The sequence below is a fragment of the Peromyscus maniculatus genome, chromosome 4 (assembly GCF_049852395.1).
Source record: "Peromyscus maniculatus bairdii isolate BWxNUB_F1_BW_parent chromosome 4, HU_Pman_BW_mat_3.1, whole genome shotgun sequence".
Classification (NCBI taxonomy): Eukaryota; Metazoa; Chordata; class Mammalia; order Rodentia; family Cricetidae; genus Peromyscus; species Peromyscus maniculatus.
The window spans coordinates 22,554,063-22,578,746 of NC_134855.1; the positions used below are offsets into that span (position 1 = coordinate 22,554,063).

Below are 24,684 nucleotides of genomic sequence, written 5' to 3' on the forward strand. Positions count from 1 at the left end.
GACTAACAGAGAGTTTTAGGCCACTCTAAGCCCCTTTCTGCCTCTACAGACAATAGGTCTGCCAGCAGGCATGACTCCAAACCCCTGCTAGGGACAGTGTTCTGTCTGTTTTAACTAGGTAAAACTGTGGAAGCCTTGGGCTAGGGAGGGGAGCCAGCACTCAGGGAGGAGGGGGAATGCCCCACTCACTGCATTTTCCCTGGTCTGGGTGCTAAACTTGACGCAGAACTGAGACCGGATTAGCTTCTTTTCAGGAATGGAACCCTGTAGGTTTTTATTGGTTTTACAGAACTCTGTAACCTTCAGTTTCAAGTGCCTGCCAGCTGGGGAGGAATCTGAGGGCAGGAGCCACCCAGGCCTTTGGAATTTGCACCATGTGAGAGCCAGATATTGATGAAATTATAAAGGCCACTCCATGTAGTTAAAGGGAGGTTTATTTAGTGGTGTAACTTACAAATGAAGGGATAGGTAGGTTGCAGGGTCTGGGGAAGACGTAGCACTGTCCGGCGGTGTTCTCTGGAGAACTCTGCTTGGTCTACCTCCAGCATCCAGGGTCCAGGAACCAAGAGAGGTGGCGCATCCAGATCTCGGGTCTTCAGGGTCCTCTCTTGGCCCCCACCTTGTAGGCATGACAGTTACCGAAGCCTCCACGGTGGTTAAAACTTCCAGATCAAAGCTGGAATGGCTACCCACTACAGCACATGGTTGATTAATCAAAACCTGTGGATAGATGGCCTTGTGAAGTGGATTTTTCACAATGTGTTTATTCTTTCACAGTTTCCACATACTTTGATCATGATTCCACCATCATGCTCTCTCACCCACTTTTCTCTCCCACTGAATCCATTATAGAATATAATAACCCCAACAAGGCCTTCTTACACTTTTGTGTTGTTTTTCTTATGTGACCAACTGTGTTTGATTGTGGTTGCCTACATGCCTACACTAATATTTTGACTCCTTCTCTTAGTAACCATTAAATGTCTAGATCTCTTAGGGAGAGGTAGAGTCATATGATCCTCTCCTCAGGTGAGGATTTCTGAAAAGGACTCCTGGTTTCTCCAGAAATAAGACCAACAACTGACAAATGTCAGAACAACTTTTTTAAATGTAGAGACCCTGGCTCACTTATTCTATGAATAATCAATAAGTCCTACCAGGCATCACATGATCATTTTAATCAAAGAGAAATCCAAATGAATAATATATGACCCTTGCTCTCACGGTGTTGTGATATGGTAGAGCTGACAGAACCATAAATAAGCTTATTATAATAAACTATGACTGTGATATAACTGTAAGAAAGCCAGCAACAGACCAGGGCTTCCCAGGTATACAGGAATGTAAAATAGGCATACAAATCAAACATTTACTGATAATAAATCAGAGAAATTTATTTTATCACAATCTTTCGGTATGCATATAATTTTACTGTTTATTAAAATGGAAGCAAATTTACATAATAAGATGTATGTGCTCATTTTTTTCAACATAAAGAACTAAATCTTGGCTGAGCATTTGATACTATAGGACCTAGAGCATTTTGTCAGAGTTGATTGATGCTTTGATTCTGTAATCATCAATTCTGAGAATGCTAGTTTATATAAATAGGTAGTTCAAAATAGCAGGAGTGCTATTTAGAGACATTTTAGAAATAGGTGGAAATTTTGCTCCACTCTCTTATGGCCAAAATCCATTTGGTAATTTTTTTAAATGGAATTCAAATAAGCAAATCAAATGTTGAATTTTATGAAAATCAAACACTGAACAAAAAAGGCAGTTCAAGGGTATGTTAATTTTACACTGACATTCTGAGGAATGATGACAGGCAAGTACAGATAGTCTGTTTTCATAAATACCCCCACTGTGCTTCTGTGAGGACAGAACCTTCAGTATGTACAGTGAGGACACTAACACCCATCACACAGTCTCAAATGTGAGCTGAGGTCTCTCAGGCAGCCTTTGCTGGCTCTGAGGATACAAACACATGTGCAATGCAAAGTGTCCCTGCATGCTCCAAGCTCAGAAGCAAGGCTGAAGTGAAGTTCTGTGACACAGCACAGGCAAGCGTTGCCAGACACATCTTCTTTGCGATTTTATTTTGAAATAACTTTTTCTCCTTGCATATCCAGAAGCAAAAGTAGCCAATTTTCATGACCCTCATGCCTTAGGGTTTCTGTAGCTAGAGAGTTTCTATTGCTGTGAAGAGACACCATGACTATGGCAACTCTTACACAGGAAAACATTTAATTGAGGTGGCAGCTTACAGTTTCAGAGGTTTAGTCTGTTATCATCATAGTGAGGAGCATGGTAGCATGAAGAGAGACATGTGCTGGCTACATCTAGATCAGAAGGCAATAGGAAAGACTCTGACACTGAGTGAAGCTTAAACATAGGAAACGTCAAAGTCCACCCCTACAGTGATACACTTCCTCCAACAAGGCCATACCTACTCCTGCAATGCCACACCTCCTAATAGTGCCACTCCCTATGAGCATATGAGGGCCAGTTACATTCAAACTACCACACTCCACAATCAGTTACCTGGCCGTTTAAGAAGCCCAGCTCTAAAACCATAGGTTTGTGTGGATTTTTGCAAACCATTTGCCCCCTTAGGCTTATATTTCTGAATGTTTTGTCATTAGGGTGTGTTGCTGCTTGAGAGGGATTAGGAGGTGTGGCCTTGTTGGAGGAAGTGTCACTTGGGGTGGGCTTTGGGGCTTCAGAAACCCCAAACAAGCCCAAAAGCTTTCTGCTGCCTACTCTTTCTGCTGCTTTCGGATCTGTATGGAGAACTCTCAGCTTCCCCAGTACCACCTTGGCCTGCCTACTACCGTTCTCCCTGGCATGATGACAATGGACTAAATCTCTGAAACTGAAAGCAAGCTCCAATTAAACAGTTTCCTTTATAAGAGTTGCCAAGGTCATTGTGTCTCTTCACAGCCATTGGACACTGACTAAGACAGTTTGGTACATATAGTCCTTTCTCAGGGATGATGGCCTTGCAAGTGAATGCTCATTCTACCATATTCCCTCGTTTGATCATTCTACAAGCAATATTTTGCAAGCTCAACTTTGCACCATTGTGTCAAATGTTCTGATAAGTACAAAACTGAAGCAGCCATGCTGGGTACACAGGACAGCAGTCTAATCTCCCCAGAAGCCAGAGACAAGAGGATCACAAATTGAAACCTTGCCTAGGGTGCAAAGCTTGCTCAACTTAGCATGACTCTGTCTAAAAAGGTTTTTTTTTTTTTTTTTTTTTTTTTTTTGCGGGGGGTGGGGGGGGTGGATGGGGGGGTGTTTGTTTTTGTTTTTGTTCTGCTGGCAATGTAGTTCGGTGGTACAGAATTTGATTTCTATGCTCAAGGTCCTAAATTCTACCCCAATTACTAAAAGGAAGGAAGAAGAGGTGGGAGAGATGAAGGAAGAGGAGAAGAAGGAGGGGCAGGAGGAAAGGAAGAATGGTCTTCCTGCCTCTGCTTCTTCAGCATATCTTATCAGCAGACACCACAAGAAAAATGATATGATTCTACACATAAAAGACCCTAAACACTCCCCAATACTTTAATAACTGATAAACATATTCAGCAAAGTAGTAGGATAAAAAATTAACACACAAAAATCAGTAATCTTCCTATATACACAGGACAAGTACACCAAGAAAGAAACCAGAGAAACAATTCCATCCACAATGGCCTAAAACATACATATCTTGAAATAAATCTAACCAAGGAAGTAAAAGACTTGCATCAGAAAGACACCAGAAGATGGAAGGACCTTTCATGCTCATGGATTTGTATGAGTAATATTGCAAAAATGGTCAAAATCAATCTACAGAATCACAATATTCATAAAAATCCCAATGATATTCTTTACATAAATTGAAAAAAATCCTAAATTTCACAGAACAATAAACAAAACAAAACAAAAATCTCCAGAATAACCAGCATAATCCTAAACAATAAAAGCACTATGGAGGTACAACCACCCTGATTTTATACTGCTTTGTACCAAGGTGATATAGTAAGAAAAATAGCATGACACTTGGCATAAAAACAGAAACATTGAACAATGGAACAGAACTGGGGACCCAAATCTAACTCCACGCTCCTACAGCCCACCCACCTTCTTTTCAAAGAGGCAAGAAAATACACACTGGAGAAAAGTAGCATTTTCAGCAAATGGTGCTGATCAAACTGGATAGCTGGGTATGGAAGAATGAAACTAGATCATTAACTCTCACCATACACAAAATCCCAGATGTATCAAGGACCTCAGCGTAAAGCCTGACATTCTCAATCAGACAAGGAAGGAATTACTAATACAATGGAGTTTATAACACCGGAACAGACAATATCCAGGTAGCATAGGCATTAACACCAACAATTGACAAATGGGACCCATGAAAGTAAAATGCTTTTTTCTACAGCAAAATACACCGTCATTCAAGTGAAGAGACAGCCTGCAGAGTGGGCAACAATCTTTCCCAGCCATACATCTGACACAGAATTAATATCCAGAATATACACAGAACTCAAAAGAAAAAAACTAAACATAAAAAAGGTCCAGATAAATTGGGGCAAAGAACTCAACAGAGACTTTTCAAACATTGAAATATTAATGGCTGAGAAACACTTTTAGCATGTTCGACATCTTTAGCCATCAGAGAAATGCAAATTAAAACTACTTTGAGAGTTCATTTTAGCACAATCAGAATGGTTAAGGTCAAAAAGCATACAAACAAACAAACAACAACAATAGCTAAAGAACAAATGCTGGCATGGAGATGAGAATGAAGGGAATGTATTCATGATTGTTGGGAGTACAAACCAGTGCATCCACTATGGAAATTGTTGTGGAGATTCCTCAAAAAGCTGAAAATAGATAGATAACATGATTAAGCTATACCAGTGTCTTAGATAGGTTTTTGTTGCTGTGAAGAGACACCATGACCATGGCAACTCTTATAAAGAAAACATTTAACTGGGGCGGCTCACTTACAGTTTTAGAGGTTGAATCAATTATTAACATGAAGCGGGGCATGGTAGCATGCAGGCAGACATGGTGCAGGTGCCAAGAATGCTACATCTTGCAGACAATAGGAAGTTGACTGAGTGACACACTGAGGGTAGCTTGAGAAAAAGAGATCTCAAAGCCCACCCCCCACAGTGACACACTTCCTCCAACAAGGCCACACTTCCTAACAGTGCCACTTCCTTTGAGGGCCATTTTCTTTCAAACATTCTACTCCCTGACCCTCAAAGGCGTATAGCCATGTCAAAATGCAAAAAAATAAATAAATAAATAAATAAAATAAAAATGTATTCACTCTAACTTCAAAAAATCCCTATAGTCTATAACAGTCTCAAACATGTTTCAAAGTCCAAAGTCTCTTCTGAGAAGTATGGCAATCTCTTAACTGTTATCCTCTGTAAAAATCAAAATCAAAAAGCAGATCACATACTTCCAATATATAATGGCACAGGATATACATTACCATTCCAAAACATAAGGAAGGGAGCATAGCAAGGAAATACTGGACCAAAGCAAGACCAAAAACCAGCAGGGCAAACTCCAAACTCTGCATCTCTATGTCTGATATCAAAACACTCTCCACATCTTCAACTCCTTTCAGCTTTGTTGACTGCAACACACTTCTCTCTCTTGGGCTGGTTCCACTACCTGTTAGCAGCTCTTCTTGGCAGGTATCCCAAGACTCTGGCATCTCTAATATCTTGGGTTCTTTAAGGCAACCCAGGCTTCAACTTCACAGCTTCACACAATGACCTCTCTACTAGGCCTCCATTCAGGGACACCTCTCACACATGCATGTCCTCAGTGGCTTTATTCCATAACTCCTTTCTTCTATCCTTAACTTTAAAGCCAGAAGCATGTGGCCAAAGCTGACAAGTTCTGCTGCTTGCTGGGGCTGGAACATGCCTCCCTCATTCACTTACATCTTCATCAACTTTCTGTCTTTCACACCTTGGCTGTCCTGAAACTTGCTCTGTAGACCAGGCTGGCCTCAAACACAAGAGATCTGCCAGCCTCTGCCTTCCCAGTGCTGGGATTAAGGGTGTGCCCTACCAGACCACATGTGGCTCTAAGCTTTTCTCTAGTTCCTTTTCACAAATTGGAAATTTAGCTATGTGGGATCTTGCTCTGGGGTCACCACTCCCTTTATTCCATTTCTTAATCTGTTTATCCCTTTGAACATAGAATTTAGCTTTATTCCACTTCTTGGTACTCTTTTTTCTCCTCAGCATTTACTTTTTGTAATTTACCCTGCTCAGCTTACTCCTTTTCATTATAAATCTTCATTATGGTTATCATTAATATCCAAAGGACAGAGACTATACTAGACTGTTTTGAGATCCCTTCTGCTAATGGAATTAATCCAAAACTTTTCACTCTAGCCTTGGGTAGACTCTTCAAACAAGGACAAAAGGCAGTCACTTCCTTCACCAAAACATCACAAGAATGATTTCTAGGCAGCATACTAAATCTCTTCTCTGAAACCTCTTGAGCCAGATCCCAACGTTTCAACTCATTGTCTAACATGCTCCTACTAGTATTCCCTATTAAACAGTGCTTACAGCATTTCACTGCTGTCCTAACCCAAAGTACCACAACGAATATTACTCCAATGAATGACATGAAATGGTCAGGCCTATTACAGCAATATCACACTCCCAGTACCAACTTCTGTCTTAGTAGCTGTGAAGAGACACCATGACCAGGGCAACTCTTATAAAGAAAACATTTAATTGGGGTGACTCTGCTACAGTTTCAGAGGTTTAGTCCATTATCAAAATGAAGGGGAACGTGGCAGTGTGAAGGCAGACATGGTGCTGGAGCTGAGAGTGCTATATCTTGCGGGCAACAGGAAGTTGACTGACTGACACACTGAGGGAAGCTTGAGGAAAAGAGATCTCAAAGCCCACCCCCACAGTGACACACTTGCTCCTACAAGGCCACACCTCCTAACAGTGCTACTCCTTTTGGGGGCCATTTTCTTTCAAACCACCAGAGCCAGTTCTTGGGCATATACACAAAATTTACATCTTATTACAGAGATAATTGTTTATCTATGTTCTTTGTTGCTCTAATGCCAGGAAACAGAAACAGCCTACATGTCTACCAACTGATGAATTCATAATGAAAATGTGGTACATTTACACAATGCAATAATATTCACCTGTTGAGAAAGAGTAATCATTCTAAGTGAGGTGATTTAGACCCTAAGAAGCAAACAAGTATATTTTTTTTCTCTCATATATGGATGTGATCATTGATCTTTAGAAATGTGTATTTCATTTTGACCACTCATAAATGTTAGGAAACTAGTAAGAGATCGTAGTGGATGGGGAAATCTTTCAAAGGAAGAGAGAGAGAGAGTGATATAAAGGGGGCAAGAGTGATAATTAAACTAGAAGGATTAAATAGGTTAGGGGATGGGAGGGAATATGGAGAGGGGTAACTGATACTAAAGGCCAATTGAAAATGTCATATGGACACTTACTGTTGTAGAAGCTTTCTAAAATATGTATGTATACACACATAAAATAGTTTAAATGGGGTCTCTTTATAAAGGGGGTGGGGGCAAGACCATAACTACATACTACATACTAGCAAATAAAATCCTCAGTATTAGAAATGGGTTATCTCTTTTAGAGTTGATGGCCAGTTGGGGTCTCATAAAAAAACAAACATTACTGGCTATGTCCATTGCTTTTGGTCACCTTCCAGAAGTTGACAATAAGGCCCTGTTGTTGAAGCTACCTCATTCATGAATCCTAACACATGGAGAAATCAAGTTGGCACTGACCCAGGAGCTTCATCCCCGCTATCTAGTTTGATAGTGCTGGAAGGTGCAATACACTGTACAGGAGGATACAATTAATCATCAGTCTTACCCAGCTGTGATTCCAGTGAGTGAGCTAAGAAAATGACTCCACTGGTACAGTAGTGGCACAAATATTATGGAAATTATCAAACACTTTCTAATTGGATTTAAGGTCAGTGTCACAAGATGAAACCCATACCTGCTGTAGGTACTGGAGCCAAGAATTTGAGGTTAGATATGTCATAGCCTTTGGGTAGAACCTACCACCGAATAGGACATAGTATGTAATTGACTTCTAATGACATCACTATATCCATTGATTAGTGTACTTGTCAACCCTCATCAGAGAAGCTGCTCCTTGTAGTAGTTGACAACTACTACACAAGTAGGCAACATACAGGGAATAAGAAACTATGGCATACTCAGCCCCAAATGGATCAACCAATTTCCCCAAGGCCCAGAGACCACTGTGAAAGAGGGGGATGAAGGATTGTGAGGGCCAGAGATAGTAGATGGAAAGGAAAGAGTGTTTTCTGGACACAGCAGGTCAGTTGCACATAGGACCTCACAGTGATTATGACATCATCGCAAGACCTGAGTAAGCTCTAGCCAGATGAAAATGTCTTGCCTCTAGCTTGGGAGCTATTGTCAACTAATAGTTGCTGGGAGAGGCACTAATTTTCTTTTTTTTTTTTTGGTTTTTCGAGACAGGGTTTCTCTGTGTAGCTTTGCGCCTTTCCTGGGCCTCACTTGGTAGTCCAGGCTGGCCTCGAACTCACAGAGATCCACCTGGCTCTGCCTCCCGAGTGCTGGGATTAAAGGCGTGCGCCACCACCGCCCGGCGAGGCACTAATTTTCATTGAGGGTGTGATCCCTGCTAGGTCCATGATCCAAAGCAGGCCCCACAACCAAGAGTATCTGGGCAGCACAAATTGGATTGGAAGAGAGAGAGAGAGAGACAGAGAGAGAGAGAGAGAGAGAGAGAGAGAGAGAGAGAGAGAGAGAGAGAGAGAGAGAGAGAGAAAACATGAAGTTGAATGCATTAGGAAAGTGAGGTGCATCTGGAAGGAGATGGGGGAACTGATGAACATAATTAAAATACATTGTATGACATTCTCAAAGAATTAATTAAAATATTATTTTAAAAGGAAGAAATATAGATATTGAAACGTTTCCCTTGAATCTAAAACCAAATTGAAAGAAAATATACCCATAAATTGATTTACACTGTAAAGTTGGACATTGATAGTGGCCCTAAAGGGCACGACAATGACCTGGGCTAGTTTTATGCTAACTTGAAGGGAAAGAGATTGCTTCCAGCTAGTGAGGATTCTAAATATATTCAGAGGAAGTGACTCATTGAGCTTGCTTTCGAAAGACAAATGGGATTTTGATGCAGGCACTGTAAGGGGAAAATATTTTATGTTGCTATAAGAAATGGTAAACTATGGCAATTTAATTCCTTAATTGAATTATTTCACAAAGCTATTGATCTCCTTTCTTCTCTCTTGCTCCATGCACTGTTTAGGCTGATTTAGCCATTTTGATCAAGCCTCACAGGCAGAGTAAGTGTGCTGCAGTCCCGGTTGTACGCTGCTTCTACAAAACACCTGGGAACAATTCCCGTTGGGACTGCATCATACAAGTTTCAGCTGGTTTCTAAAATTGGAAGCCACTGCCTTGACTAGAAAGTCAGTGTGGAAATGGCTTAGGGAAGACCTGAGCTGCAAGGACATCACTTCACCTGCTGGCCACGTGGAGCTCTTCGTATCCAGTATTACACGTTCTCAGATTAAGACAGCCTCAGTAGCAGTCAGGACACAATTGGAGAAATAGCACTTCTGTATTTCTAATTGTAAAGAAACTTAGAGCTTATATGATCTTACAGACACGTTCTAAAACTGTTCAAGCAGAGGAGAACAAAAAGGCTTTTCTCTTACAGAGAGAGAAAATTGCCCACCGGTTGTCTTTGTAACTTTAATAAACCATAGGCCATCTCTCACTGACAAGAGTATTTTGATATTCTCTCCTGTGTTTGACCTTTGGCAGTATGGCCAGTGTTACAGACATCCCAGTGCAAAGAGAAAAGGAGGGCAACTTATCTAAGAATTTTGAATGACAGTTACAAGAACATGAGCTCATAGGTGCATCAGCCAGAACCAATTGCATACCTAGAAAGCTTAGGACCTCTAAATAGAATGTTTTATGGTTGTCTGAACTGAGTAATTTCTGTTGTTCCATATGCACACAGATGAGAGCAGGTGGATCTCCCTTATCAATTAGGTGAGTTAGTCTATTTTAACCCTCACATACTACTCAGAAAACTTAGTGTCATTTTAGGCACAAACTCAAGAGCTTTGTATGTATTTTCAGTAATATTTCTGCCTCAAAATTTCTGAAGTCAATACAAGACTTCAGTATTGAAGGTGTTTCTGGCTCAGCTATACAACTTTAAGAGTTTTCATTTCATATTATTCTAGTGTGTCAATCAGAAGTAACAACTGTAAATTTATGCTCTGGGTTCTTGGTTTGTTCCTTTGCTGGGAATTCACTTCAGGTTCTCACACATGGTAGGTAAGTACCCTACCACTGACCTCCTAGCTCTCAAACTTAACCTTTAATTATGTATTTACGGATGTAGAGAGTGATGTTTGATATATGTATACTAGGGAATGATTATATCACATAATGAACAAATCACCTCCCATACTTTATTCATAGTAAGTAATTTAAATTAATAAAATTAATTTAATTCATAAATTAAAAACTTTCTGGGTGGTGGTGGCACATACCTTTAATCCTAGCACTCAGGAGGCAGAGGTGGGCGGATCTCTGTGAGTTCAAGGCCAGCCTGGTCTACAAAGCAAGTTTCAGAAAAGACTCAAAGCTACACAGAGAAACTCTGTCTTGAAAAACAAACAAACAAAAAATTAAAAACTTATTCTCTGCAATATTCATGTACACAGTAGATTATTAAGTAGATTATTAAGTTCCCATGCTGCACAAGAAACCCAAAGAACTTACATTTCTCCTTTTAGCTTTTGTTTGTTTGTTTTTGCACAGAACAGGCTCAATCCAATAAAAATAAAGCAAACAGACAACAACTAAAAATAGCTGCAGAAAAGATATCACTTCTTCCAGAAAGCAGAGAGCTCACATTCTGCTCAAAGACTAGGATAACTATATCTGGAGGAGGAAGTCAAGGAAGGTCTAAACAATTCCTCTTTGGGCTAGATAAAGGCTATTGCTAGGAGTGACTAGGGAGTGGTGAGTAAAAAATGTTTGGTAATCTCTAAGTTTGTTTGTTGTACTTCTGAACTGGAGATCAACTGGGTAGAGCCTTGACTAGCATTTTCTGGCCTGGGGATGACTAGAATCTAGGTGGGGAATCATTTACTTCTTTAAAATGCAAATTTCTGCAGTTTCAAAGGGAAGGAAGTGCATGGAACAATGTGGCACCAGCTCTCAACATTCAAAATAGGGCTAGTGGTATGGATTAGCAATAAAGCATTTGTTTAACATGCACCAGGCCCTGAGTTTGAACCCCAGCAGTGCAAAATCTTTTTTTTTCCCTTTAAGTAATACTAATATTGTAACCTTCAGTTCTACAATACTGAATGAATTTTCAAGGAAGAACTCCAGAGCCAACAAGGGAAAGGAAAACTCCCATCTTGTACATAAGGTCTGTACTAGTGCCTCCTTGTGTGTGTCAAGGGAAATGTTAATGAGTGTTGGCAGAGTTGCCACATGTTACTGGGAAAACTGGGCTTCCCTCTAGGTTTCTTAGTCTCACTGGTAATAAAATTCAAGGACAGATTCAAAAGGAAGCCTGAAGATAATTTGTTATCTTTTTAAAGGAAATCTACAAGGCAGGCAAGTTATAAATTTCCACACCTGCTGAAAAAGGGAAGGAGATAAAAAGAAGAGAGAAAGATAGAAAGCCATGCTATTTATTAGGCATGAAGGGCTGCCTGTAATGGACAGTGGTGGGGGAGTGTCAGAGAAAGACTAAGGAAACCCAGAGTACCCCAGAAAGCATACTTAGATGTTGCTATTATCTTAAAGAAGAATCTAGAGAAAGAAACGCACATTATCACAAGGTTAAGTATTCCTCCTACCTCTTTAACATAGTTTATGGTTGACCTTGCTCTCACAGTGGGCATGTCCAACTGAATTGACTTTTAAAAAAGAGATAATATTATGTCTACACCTGGAGGTGGATTCAGATCTTTACTGTAACATTCCCTGGTCTAAACCAGTAAGCGAATTTTTTCAGGAGATATTCTGAAACCGAGGAAAACATAGGAGATGTTTTTACTACAATGATCTAGAGATCTAATTTTAAATCTGTTCACCAGTGGGGATTTATGTCTCAATTGGAGGCACTAATTTATCTAACTAAAATTTGACCAGCTCCCTTAGGCCCCTGGTAACCACCATTCTATGTAGATGTAACCAACCATCTTATTAAATAAGAAACACAGAACCAATGTAAAAGAGAAAGCCAAGAGGTCAGAGCTCAGAGCTAAAATCCAAATAGAATACCACCATAATTCTACTCTCCACTTCTGTGAGATACATGTCTTTAAAAAGTTTATATCTAATTACAGAAGCATTTGAGGACACTTAATAAACTATTAACTTTTTTCAAACCACCCATTCAGCTCCATTCAGCTGTATTCTTGAAAACAACAACAATAGAAGTGTAAAAGGCACCATTTAAATTGTTTGCTTTCTTTAATATTGTTTACTTTCAATGTGAAATATGTGTTAAGCATTAATTAGATAAGCACCAGATCTAAGGCTGATTCACTGTAGTGTGAACTCAACAACAACATGAACTTATGGATATAAAGTATGGGAGTGAGCAAAAAGATGAAAATAGTTTCAATTAAAATGCTATTCATGAATTATTGCATATCTATGCAAAATGAATACAGAATAATTTTATCATTATGGAGGGAGTATTGAGCCCTCACACAGACTCCTGCTCAATAAAACCTGGAAGAATGGAAAGGCAATAGTAGAGCTAGCAATCTTAGCCTGGCAAAGGCATCTTAAGTCTCTTCTTAGTATTTTAATCTCATGATCCTGTTCTTGAGGTCAGGACAGTCATCCCTGCTGGGCTTCACTATGACAACTGCAAAGTATACCATCATGTGGGCTTATTATAGATTTAATAACTAGAAAAAGGTTACAGTTGAAAATCTGGAGATGACAGGTAAAAATAAGAATAAAGGAAGAAAAAAGAGGAAAGTAGTTTCCATTGTATTATTAACATAAATTTTGTAAGAAAAAAATCCAATGATCAATATTACTTTAAATGAAGCTGTGTTCTCTGGTTATCATTTTATTAAGATTTGGCCATTAACCACAATAAATTCTGTATCTTACATAATTTTTAATAGCTATAAAAATCAATTAAATTGATGAGAAGCCTTATAAATGGATAATAGTTTGCTATCCCTCAATAAACCTCACCTTAGGCTTTCTCAGAAAACTATTTTAATTATGAAGCTTGACTTTGTGTTTTATCACTTTGGTCAACATAATACATATTTCAGAGCTTGTGTTTCTCTAGAATAAAGTGAACATTTTCCTCTACAGTACATTAAAAAATAATTGTGCAATAAATGTATTTAGACTTTTAAAAAGCCACTTATGAACCAGAAGTTTCAGAGAATTGATATATCATTCAGGGTAGATGTAAAGTTTTTAAGTTATACTACCTAGGCTACAAATGTTAGGCTCACATTTTATTTGCTGTGTAGCTTTTGGTTATTTCAATAACTGCAACATGATGTTAATAGGTGCATCTCACCTCATAGAACTGTATGTGGCAAAACTGATGTGCCTGACACATAACTAGCACAGTAACTCTTAATTGCATTCATTATTGGTGTCTACTACTAGGAAACAACGAAGCATAGTTGTTAAGAGTAGCAGCAGATGAAGGCAGGTAATGACAGCAGTGTGCAAGACATTCAGGCTCTTAAAAGCCTTGAAAGATCTTCCATCATTTTTCCCATTCCATTGATAAGAAGAAGGAACTGACTACTTTTTGATCCATAGGGTACTGAATTAAAATGGAGTAACTATAGACCCTCAACTAAATAGCAGCTATATTGGTGGAGAACTATCTATCTTTGCCATAAGAAAAGCAATGTCAATTATTGCAACTGTGTGTGTATGTTTTTTTTGTTTGTGTGTTTGTTTTCTTTGTTTTAATAATGAATGGTTAAGCGTCATGCTTTATTTGGAAGGTATACGTCTGAGACATACAGAAGTGACATACAAATGACATGAAAATGTAAGAACTGTTACAGTGGACTCACTGGATGCTGACTGACACTGCACAGTCCAATAAGGCAGGAAGCTCACTGGACAGGTGTGCTGGGCAGAGAGACATCCTGAAGAACGCAGAAAGAAACTCAAAGGACAGAGGACATGGGGGAAGGACCAATAGCTTTCTGCCCTATTTCTTCTGAGTTTCCTGCTTCCCCTTGGTTTAAATTTATCAGCCAGAGCCTTTACATGCTTGTCCCAATAAGATTCTGTCCCCAACCTTAATGGCTCCTCAGAAAACCTGGTTCCAGTCCTTGTAGAAATGGCTATTTATCTACACTGGAAGTAAAAGAAGGAACTAAGAACCCACCGACACTCTGGCCATGTGGAGGGAAGAACTGAAATCCTAGGAAGGTATTCTGAGATGAAGGGCCATATAGCTCAAGTAGGATTGATCATCTATGACAGCCAGTGGAGTGAATGGAAGTCTAAAAAACATCTTTGGGAGAATTCCATTAGCTTTATATAATATAATAAATATAATATAATATAATTAATATGATATGATATGATACGATACGATATGATATGATGTGATATGATATATGATATGATATGATATAATATATATGTAATATAAATGTGAGAATCAGCATACAGTACAAGTAATCTATGAAGAAGCTGTTAGAATTATTCTAGAAAGATCTTTTTTTAATATATGATGGTTTTTATTTACAACTTTATTGGAAAAAAAGGGGAGAAGTTTAAACAGCTTTAATACAGGGTATTGTAGCTGATTTTTTTAGGTTGAACAAGTTCATTCTCAGTGTCCACCTAATTGTCCAGGTGGACAATACTGAACCTGCATATGCAATTTCCTTTATCAAGTACAGTGCTAACCTTTTATGCAGTCTTTAAAACATATAAATACAAAGGAAAGGAAACCATTCATTAAAAACTGCATCAAATACAAAGTATTTTAAGTATGAATTTGTTGTTCCTGGAAATAACACATGCCCATTGAAAACCAAAAGCTGGAGAAGCAGTTACATTTCCTATGGGAGTGGACAGTTACAATAACAATCATCTTCTATAATGACCATTTTCAATTTGTTATCAACTACTCTAAACTTACTATGAGATGTAGTCAAAGTCTGAAGAGAAGACATATGGAGAGTATTCCTTTTTTGGAGGACAATATCCCTCCAGAATCGTCATGAGGAAATATAAACTGTTGATTCTAGGTGGCAAAACAATTAACATAGTCAATTTCAATTCATGTTGGTCATGTTGAGTTGACCTGATTTTCTTCATCGACTTGTTTGGTGTCATTCTTCTAGATCAAGTGTGTGTTTGAATTTCATCCTAAGTTGGTCAGTGATGACGATGAGGAAGCTGATGATAACTGTTACATTCAGGGAACAGGTGGTGATGAGGTTGATGATTCTATAGGTGTAAATGACATAGATGTAAGCTTGTACATTCCAAGAGGTGTGGAAAGGACAGGTATCCCTGTAACCAGTCTTGAAAGATTCAACAATGTGCTTCAGATAAAGATGAGAACAAATTAAGGGAAGCTTCTGGAGGTCGGGCTGAAAATGATGAAAGAAGTGATTTAGAAGAGGACAACGGAGTGGGCTGGGGGACAAGAAAATGGATTCGTCGATGTTGTTCCTGTTGATGAGAATCTGTTCACTGGGGATGATCTGGATGAGCTAGAAGAAGAATTAAACTCTAGAGGGATTTTGATTAAGAAATAAGTCCAAGAGAGGTCTATTATTTATTTAAAAGGAGAAAACATTCTTTCCACTAAAAAGTAATAAAAACACAAATTTTAGCACTATAACTACTAATGAAGGTTTACTTCTCTGAAAAGCCAGTTTGATTTGTCCTATAACATACTGAGAAATTTCACTGTAATAGCAATTTCAGTTATTATTAAAATCATTTATATTCATATACAGAAAACCCACATGTTATAATCAGTCTCCCCTTCTGGTTTGACAGAGGCCATACTTTAGATATTAATAAGATCAGGTATCAGTTCTGCACTATTTTCTAAATCGTTTTTCTCAGATAAGAATTGATAAGTGAGTTTTGTCCTCCTCCATGAATTATTTCCCAGAATCAAAACAAGTTATGTGGTTAAACTTAATTCCTCTAAACCTATTTCATGTTCTGTGTTTCAAAATTGTAAGGAGAATCTCAGCTGATATTCCAAAACCAGCAATTAATCCAAAATAAAAAATGGTAGCTAATAACCTACTTCAGAAAGACTGAGTTTTATCTTGTTTAAAAACACATCTAGGACTAAGGCAGAGAGGAGAAGAAGCTCAGTAATTTGTTACATATGTGCCTAATGTCCATCATAGAAAACACCATAAAGCAAAAGACTGTCCACACTGAGACTCTTTCTAATACACAACCAAAAACTATGTGCCCCCAATAGCTCGTAAAATAGAAAACTAAACCCAAAGGCTTAATCTAGCACAAAGAAAAACATACTATGTAGAGAATACTGTCAGCGATTATTGAGAAGCCATGAAGATGGACTACGAGAATAATAAAAACATGAAGTGGCTAAGGCACAGGATCAATTTTTAATGACTTCACATTTCTCCAACTGAGGGGCTTGCATGCTTTCCTGTCCAGAGGCAGTAACTCTTCAATAGAGCTATCAAAATAGTTTTTTTTAAATCAGTCATTTCTATTTTAAATTTATCCCCACAGAAGGTATGACATCCATATCCCCAGATTTAAATCCATATTTGATCAATTTATAACTATTATAAATCGGTATAAATTAAAAAAAAAACCTTTGTTTTTATAACAGAGTATTCTCTCATCCATGGACTTCATGTAGTTCATTAGCTGTCTCTTGCTTGTGTTTCAATGCTGTAGGATCAGAAATACATTTTGTATTAAAGGAGTCTTTAATTTCAGGCTTCTTGAGTAAAATCTTGTTCTCTTCCAAATGCATTTTACGACTTTTTCTGAACTGTATATTCTGATGTTTAAGACTTGAATACTAAGACTTTCTTTTCTGATGCTCTCTGGTGTCCATCATTGTTCTTCCAGGCTGGGTCTTTTCTTAATTGGGAGGAAAATAAAGTACAGGTTAGGACAATTGTTCACATGATCCTCCATCTCCTTACCTTAGTGTTCTTGTCATGAAGCATGTATCTTTGATCCTTTAATATTACTCAAATAACCAGTTTTCTGTTTTATTTCTAAATTCACCACATTACTAATCTAATAGTTTTTTTTGTTTGTTTTGATTTATAACATGATGCAAAACTAGACATACCTAGGAAGAAAGAACCTAACTTGAGAAATTGTCTCCAACAGACTGGGCTGTGAGCATGTCTGTGGGAGACCCAGTCCATGGCGAGTGGTAGCTCACTGGGCAGATGGACCTAGGCTGTATAAGAAAGATACTAGAACAAACTGAGGGAAGCAAGCCAGTGTCACATTGTGGCCTCTGCCTCAGATCTTGCCTCCAAATTCCTGCCTTGACTTCCCTAGATGACGGATTGTAACTTTGGTCTGTGTTTTATCACAGCAACAGAAAGCAAACTAGAATGTTCTACATGTTTTATTTTTTGCTCTGACTGTGCTGTATGATAGCTTTTACTGAGGTCCTGCCTGTTTATGCTTTCATAAACGATATTTCTAGATGAGCTCTTTATTTATAATCATTAAGGCATGGGACAGAATCTGGATATTTTCTGTTATAACTCTCCATCTAGTTCATAAATGATTTAAGTAGTTCAAATGTTATGAAAACATGTTGCATTTTGAAAACTCCCATGGGTGTAGGTAGCATGGCTGGCATCCAGAGAAAAGGAAAGCAAACAGATCTGAAAAGGGCTGTCAGTTAGGAAGTTGAGCCTATAGATAGAATTTATTGAGGGATTTGGCCATTATCTTAAAGACATAAGATTCCACAGATGAAATAATGTGAAGTCTGAAGGGGCAGAAAAGCCAACGTGTAGGAAATGAGTAGAAGAGGGTTTTTTGTTTGTTTGTTTGCTTGTTTTTTTTTGTTGTTGTTGTTTGATTGGCCACAAAAGAAAGAGCTAGAAGAATTCAGGTAAAAGAAAACAAAAGAGTTCAAAGGGTTATCATCCCAAGATGGAAAGAGTTAAGCTAGTTTGGGAATTTTTGAATCTTTTGGTTATCTGTGATGGGGGAGATGGTAGAAGAAGTCAAGACAATTTCATGTAGACTGGTAAACAGGTAATTAAACACGATTAGCAATAAAGAGAAATAAGAGAGCCTGAGATTCCTACAGCACATTCTAACATTAGTAGTCTTAAAAATAGATTTCTGGACCATTGTTAGAAGCTGGAAGGGGCAGGGCAGAGGAATTGATTGAGGAGTCAATATATTACAAATGATGGGACCAGATTAGAGGAGAGACAAAAATCCAAGTATGCTGTTGAATGAGAAAAAGTGGGAGATGAAGAGAGTAAGCCAGAGATTAGTTAGACATTAACCATAGACTATTTAAAAATTGGAGAGAAGAAGAAGTAGGTGAAAGAAACAAGGAGTCACATAAAAAAAGACAAAATAGTAGGAGCAAGCATACTTCTATCACTGAGGAACAAGAGCATTTCTTGGAAAATGGCAGCCAAACTGAGTCCAAGGAGCAGACACTAGGTGTCAGGTGGTTTATGTTAACCTTAACAGTTAAAACATTTTACACTAACCAAAAAAAGGGAGTAAAAGCCAAGCTATAGGTGGTTAAAGGAGCGTGGGACATGAGCAACAGGAAACCATGAATTCAGGAACCTGGTGGTTCTGGAAGTAATGGAATAATAATAAAGGCAGCTGAGAATGAAGTTTTTGAGTTGGTAACTTTGAAGAGCATTTTTCCATTGTCTCTCATGACTGAAGCTGCAGAAGGAAAAATTCTATCAGAGAGTGAGGAAACGGAAGAGTAAAGAGATAAAGCAGGGTTTGAATTCTCTAGATGGAACCAGAAGTTATAGGGAATACACCATGGGAGATGTGTCTCTTGCTCTGAGGTCAAGCAGGCCACAGGCTGAGTCATCGCTGTCCTGCAGGATGCCTGTATTCCCGGAACTTCTGACTTACATACAGGCCAGTCTCATGACAAAGAATAGGGCTGTAGGTAGGTAGAAACAGATCACAGAGCCGGAGCTAGAATTCTGTGGATAGACAAGGAATAAGAAAATGTCAGCTCTTATAAGGAACCAATAGAAAACAGGAATTAGGTACACTGCTTTGAAGCAGGGGCCTGGGAGGAAGAAAGAATGACTATGCAGGGGAGGCTGTGTCTGTGTTGTCAAGAGCATGCTGCATGCCATTGGATAAAAGTGAATTCATATCTCAGCGTAGGTACTTGCTAAGTGTGTGGCCTTGGGTGAGGTACTGGCCACTTGCTGTTTGAGTTTCTTCACATGTGTGTTGAAGTAACTGACACTAGCTTCACAAAAAAATATTGTAAAGATTGCAGAAAAATTTAGTGTAAATTTTTAATTTGTTCTTGGGAAGGATCGGGATTAGGGGACCTGTGTCTGAGTTCTACACCCTTTGGGCAGTAGGAACACACCATATCGTAGAGCAGAGTTGGAAAGGAGAAAAACTTTGTAGGTTACCTGTCTCAAGAAAGAAAAGAAAATAATAACTAGGCACAGAAAAATGTTGCTAAGCAGAGTCAGCAGCCCATTGAGAAGGGCAAGCACCATTTGTGATACTGCTCTCCTGAGGAGCCCACAAGATTATTTTTCCAGATTTTTTAGACTGACAGATAATGAACAAAGGACTGGTGGGAAACAGGGTATTTGATGGGGTGGTTAAAGTGACTGTTGAATCAGGAATGAGGGCTTACACATGGAAAGACATGAAACCAAAATTCTTAGAAGACTGGATGGAAGACTATGATAAGACTATTTCAAGAACACCAGAAAGAATGTCAGGAGCAGGAAGGAATTGTGCAGAACTCAGAGTTGAGTCTATAGATGAGAAGCACAGTGAAGTCATGGACTGGAAAAGAGATGGAAAAGTGAGAACATGGGGAGTCTGGGACACAAAGAAGGCATGATCAGGAAAGGTATGTTGGCATGAGGAGCAAAGGAAGGTGATTGGGAGTGACAGAAATTTGGATTGGGATAATAATGAATCAGATGCCACAGTCATGGGGTTTAGCTCATGATGCTGATGACATTTAGAGACCAGCATTGATGAATGATGTAAAGAATATAAAAACCTGCATTGATCTTTACCCATTGTGGTCCTCTATTTCAACATCATAGAGTGACTATAAATAATCAGGTAGAGTCTTCTAAGGCTTCTAATGGGGAAATTTCCGTCTCTGTCTCTGCCTCTGCTCTCACCCCGTGTGTGTGTGTGTGTGTGTGTGTGTGTGTGTGTGTGTGTGTGTGTGTGTGTGTGTGTGTTACTGGGGATTGAACCCAGTGCCTTGTACATGCTAGTGATCCAGTGATCCATATGTTCAGCCCCAGCTATAAAATTCTTAAAGGAACAGTCAATACTTTCTGTAACCCTGGAGTTTCAGGATGGAGCATAACTCACAAACTGATACTGAAGATGCACAAGGAACAGTTTAGTATGATGTCATGAAATTCATTCTCAGTTTTCATGAATCCATTAAACTATTATAATCATGTTCCCAAATCACAAGTTAAGCAGTCATACTGCTTAACTCCTAAAAATTTTAGAAATCTGAATTTATGTAAAACAAAATTTTAAGACACTCAAGACTTCCTTCCAAAGCAGAAAAGTTAGTTGCATGTTGGTATTTTTCTTCATTCAGAATTCAGTAAATATTCACTGAACAGCAAGTGCATGCCAGGCATTGTTCCATACATTGGGAAAAACAGTGAAGGAAAAGGGAAACAAGCCCCACATTGAGGAAGCTCAGTTCTAAGGGAGAAACACAGATAAAAATAATACATGTTACTTCCAGGTGGAAATGAAGTTGAGTGAGAATTAGGTAGAGGTCTCCAGGGGTGCTGGGAGACAGCCGCTTTCCACTGGATTCAAAAACCCCTGGGGACAAGGTGCCTTTAGCAGGGAGCTGATGCAAAAGAGCCAGCTCTTTGAAGATCTGGAGGCAGTGTAGGTAGTATAAATAAAGATGATGAAGGGATGAAGAATCTCCAGCAAGACCAGTTTAGTAGAGGGGAATGAAAACAAGATAAATGCCTACCCTGCATGAGTGAGGCACAGTTTTCCCCAAATTCTAATGTATTTTATCATGAGTATCACCCCAGTGATAATTCCAGTTTCAAGGACGGCATGGTGGTTAACATCAGACTTTGGGAGTTGTGTGTACATCTGTAACTGGAAGCTTTTCTGTGTCCTGCCTGGCCCCACAGTAGCTTATAAAATAATAATTCAGAGGCTTAATATTAATTACAAACTATTTGGTCAATGGCTCAGGCTTATTGTTAGCTAGCTGTTACATCTTAAATTAATCTATTTTTATTAATCTATGTATCACCACATGTCTCATGGCTTTACCTGTGTTCTATTAAATCTTGCTCCCCTGTGGTTCCTAGTGTCTTCCCTGAGTCGGCCTTTTTTCTCCCTTGTATTTGTTTGGATCTCCTGCCTGCCTATAACCTGTCTTGTCATAGGCCAAAACAGCTTCTTTATTAACCAATGGCAGCGACACATATTCACAGCATACAGAAAGACCATCCCACACCATACATCTCTGTGGTAGAGTACTTGCCTATGCATGAGCAAAGCTCCATGTTTGATCTCTAGCACTGCACAAAGAAGACAGTGAGTCTAATTGCATTTAAATTCTGACCTTTGGTGCCAGAGAGATGGCTTAGCAGTTAAGTGCATTTGCTGATCTTCCAAAGGACCAGACTTCAAGTCCCTCGTAAGGTGGCTCAGAACCATCTGTAACTCTAGTTCTAGAGGATCTGATTCTCTCTTTTGCCACAGGAGTGTAAGTGGGGCATAAGCATGCATGCAGGCCAAAAACTCAAACACATGAAACAAAATGAAATAGTTTAAAATAAATAAGTTAATTCAGACCCCTTTAAGCTGTTTGCCTTGGTAAACTTCCATACACCAGAATCATTCTAATACACGTTATAACCTATAACACAGTAGTATTAATGATAACTGCCTCATAGTATTATAAGGATTAAAAGACAGCCTAGTCATAGGGAGATGCTAGTTAAAGAAGTGCTTGATATATGCAAAGTGCTTCTTAAAAAATGTAATTCTCCTACCACTTCTCCCACCCCATTGCATTAAGGAAATAAAATCCTTTAGTTTTATTCCCTTAATTATTATTGTTGGCTCTGAGTATGATATAATTTAACCAGTTCTACAGAAAGCAACTTGTTGGTTTTTCCTGGTGAGATCTAGAGTAGTGACAGCCCGGGTGTCGATGTGGTGTGAACCTGCAATAGTTTTAAGGGGGATGGCTAATTTTAAAGGGTTTCCTACGGAGCTCCTGCTGAATAGAAGTGAAAGGCACACTGTGGACTGCTACCCAATCAGGTGAATTTTTTCCTGCAGAAAAATTATGCTCATGTGGGTGCACATACACAGACACACAGAATACAGACACACACACACACACACACACACACACACACACACACACACACACAAGTTCACACACTTACTTTAGTTGCTGAGATGCAAACATCTCCTATTTTACCATAGGAGTAAAAAAACACACAAAATCTTCTGCTTACTCCTAAGTTAGATTTTTTAAAATCCAATAAAATTGGAAATAGTGGTTATGAGGCAACAAGTATGGACAGAAAATATCTTTTAACATTTTTACATTTCTAATTTCAAGTTTTGACTTAAAGCTCTTGACATCGAAAGTTGCCTAGAACATCTCTATACTAAACATACAGAATGTTCTGTAGGAAAAAAATGAGGAAATTATTGAATTTCTTAGTAAAGAAGACGAGAGTAGCCTAAAGCACATGAAAATTGTTGAAAAAGAGTTCGAGGCGCCGCCGCCGCTGCAGCCGCCGAAGCCGAGATGCCTAAAGGAGGTAGAAAGGGAGGCCACAAAGGCCGGGTGAGGCAGTATACAAGCCTTGAGGAGATCAATGCCCAGTTACAGGCTGAGAAACAGAAGGCCAACGCAGAAGATGAACAAAAAGAAGGTGGAGATGGTGCTTCGGGTGACCCCCAAAAGGAGAAGAAGTCTCTAGACTCAGATGAGAGTGAGGATAAAGATGATGACTACCAGCAAAAGCGAAACGGTGTGGAAGGGCTCATTGACATTGAGAACCCCAACCTGGTGGCGCAGACAACCAAAAAGGTCACACAACTGGATCTGGATGGGCCAAAGGAACTTTCAAGGAGAGAACGAGAAGAAATCGAGAAGCAAAAAGCAAGGGAGCGCTACATGAAGATGCATTTGGCTGGGAAGACAGAGCAGGCCAAGGCTGATCTTGCCCGGCTGGCAATCATCCGGAAACAACGGGAGGAGGCCACAAGAAAGAAAGAAGAGGAGAGGAAAGCAAAAGATGATGCAACTTTGTCAGGAAAACGAATGCAGTCACTCTCCCTGAATAAGCAAGCTGGCCTGTGGGAGGAGATGCCCAGGAACTGGGCCATGCCTCCAGGACCTCTGCCGTGTCTCATCCACCCTGTGCCCTGGCGTCGCTGCTGCAGCCCCTTATGGCCAGGAGCCCCTATGGCCTGGGGCCTCCTCTTCATCTTTGCACAGAAATCATTCAGGGGATGTGGGGAGGCTGGGGGGAGGGGCAGCTGCTATCTTTGAGACAGAAAGATGCAAGACAGCATTTCATACATAACCGTTTGAATGTTTTTGCTGATTTTACAATTTGGAACCCTGGTTGGGGGCTGCCTGGGAAGTGGGGTAAAGAGATTCCATTTGTCCAGTAGATTGCACGTTGCGGGTAGGGGGATAGTGCCAGTAGGCAGCTGATGTGGGAGTTGATGACAACCAACCCAGATCGTTCTCTGGGTGCTCACTCAGAGGGGCTGTCAGGAAGCCTGTGCCCCTAAGGGTCCAAGGTTTGTGCCTGGCCAGTTCCGTCCAATAAGGCCTCTCCTCTCTGACCTGCTCTGCCCCCTTCCCACCCACCTGATCAGGGCTAGTGGCCATTTTTAACCCTACCCATTGATCATTTCAAGAAACCTCTGGTAACTGTGCATCACCCAGACAAGACATGCTTCTCAAATTCAACTTGTATATTTGGCAGATTAAACAACATTATCGAAAAAAAAAAAAAAAAAAAAGAAAGAAAGAAAGAAAATAAAATTGTTGAAAAGTATTTCTATACAGTACCTCCCTGGAAAATAGTAAAGAAATGTCCAAAAAAGGGGGCTTTATGTAACACTTGAAGTAGTGTGAATTTAAACTTATGTAGATGTTATTTACTATGAGTCAAATGAAATTATTAGGCAACTGTGGTTAATGTTCATTCTTAGCTGGTTATTAGGAATTTCTGAAATGAAATGACTTTCATTTATCATGTACTTTGTATAAAAGAAAGCAAATATTATGATCTGTTTATTAAATAAATTAACTTTATTACATAAAA

General features: G+C 39.2%; 1 protein-coding gene and 1 pseudogene across 2 annotated transcripts in view; both read left to right on the top strand.

Annotated features, from left to right (window-relative positions):
• Window positions 1-24,684, top strand: part of Arhgap15 (Rho GTPase activating protein 15) — a 599,688-nt gene that overhangs the window by 103,985 nt on the left and 471,019 nt on the right. The gene's annotated exons all lie outside the window — the stretch shown is intronic.
• LOC102910946 (28 kDa heat- and acid-stable phosphoprotein pseudogene) lies at window positions 14,727-24,371 on the top strand (annotated as a pseudogene).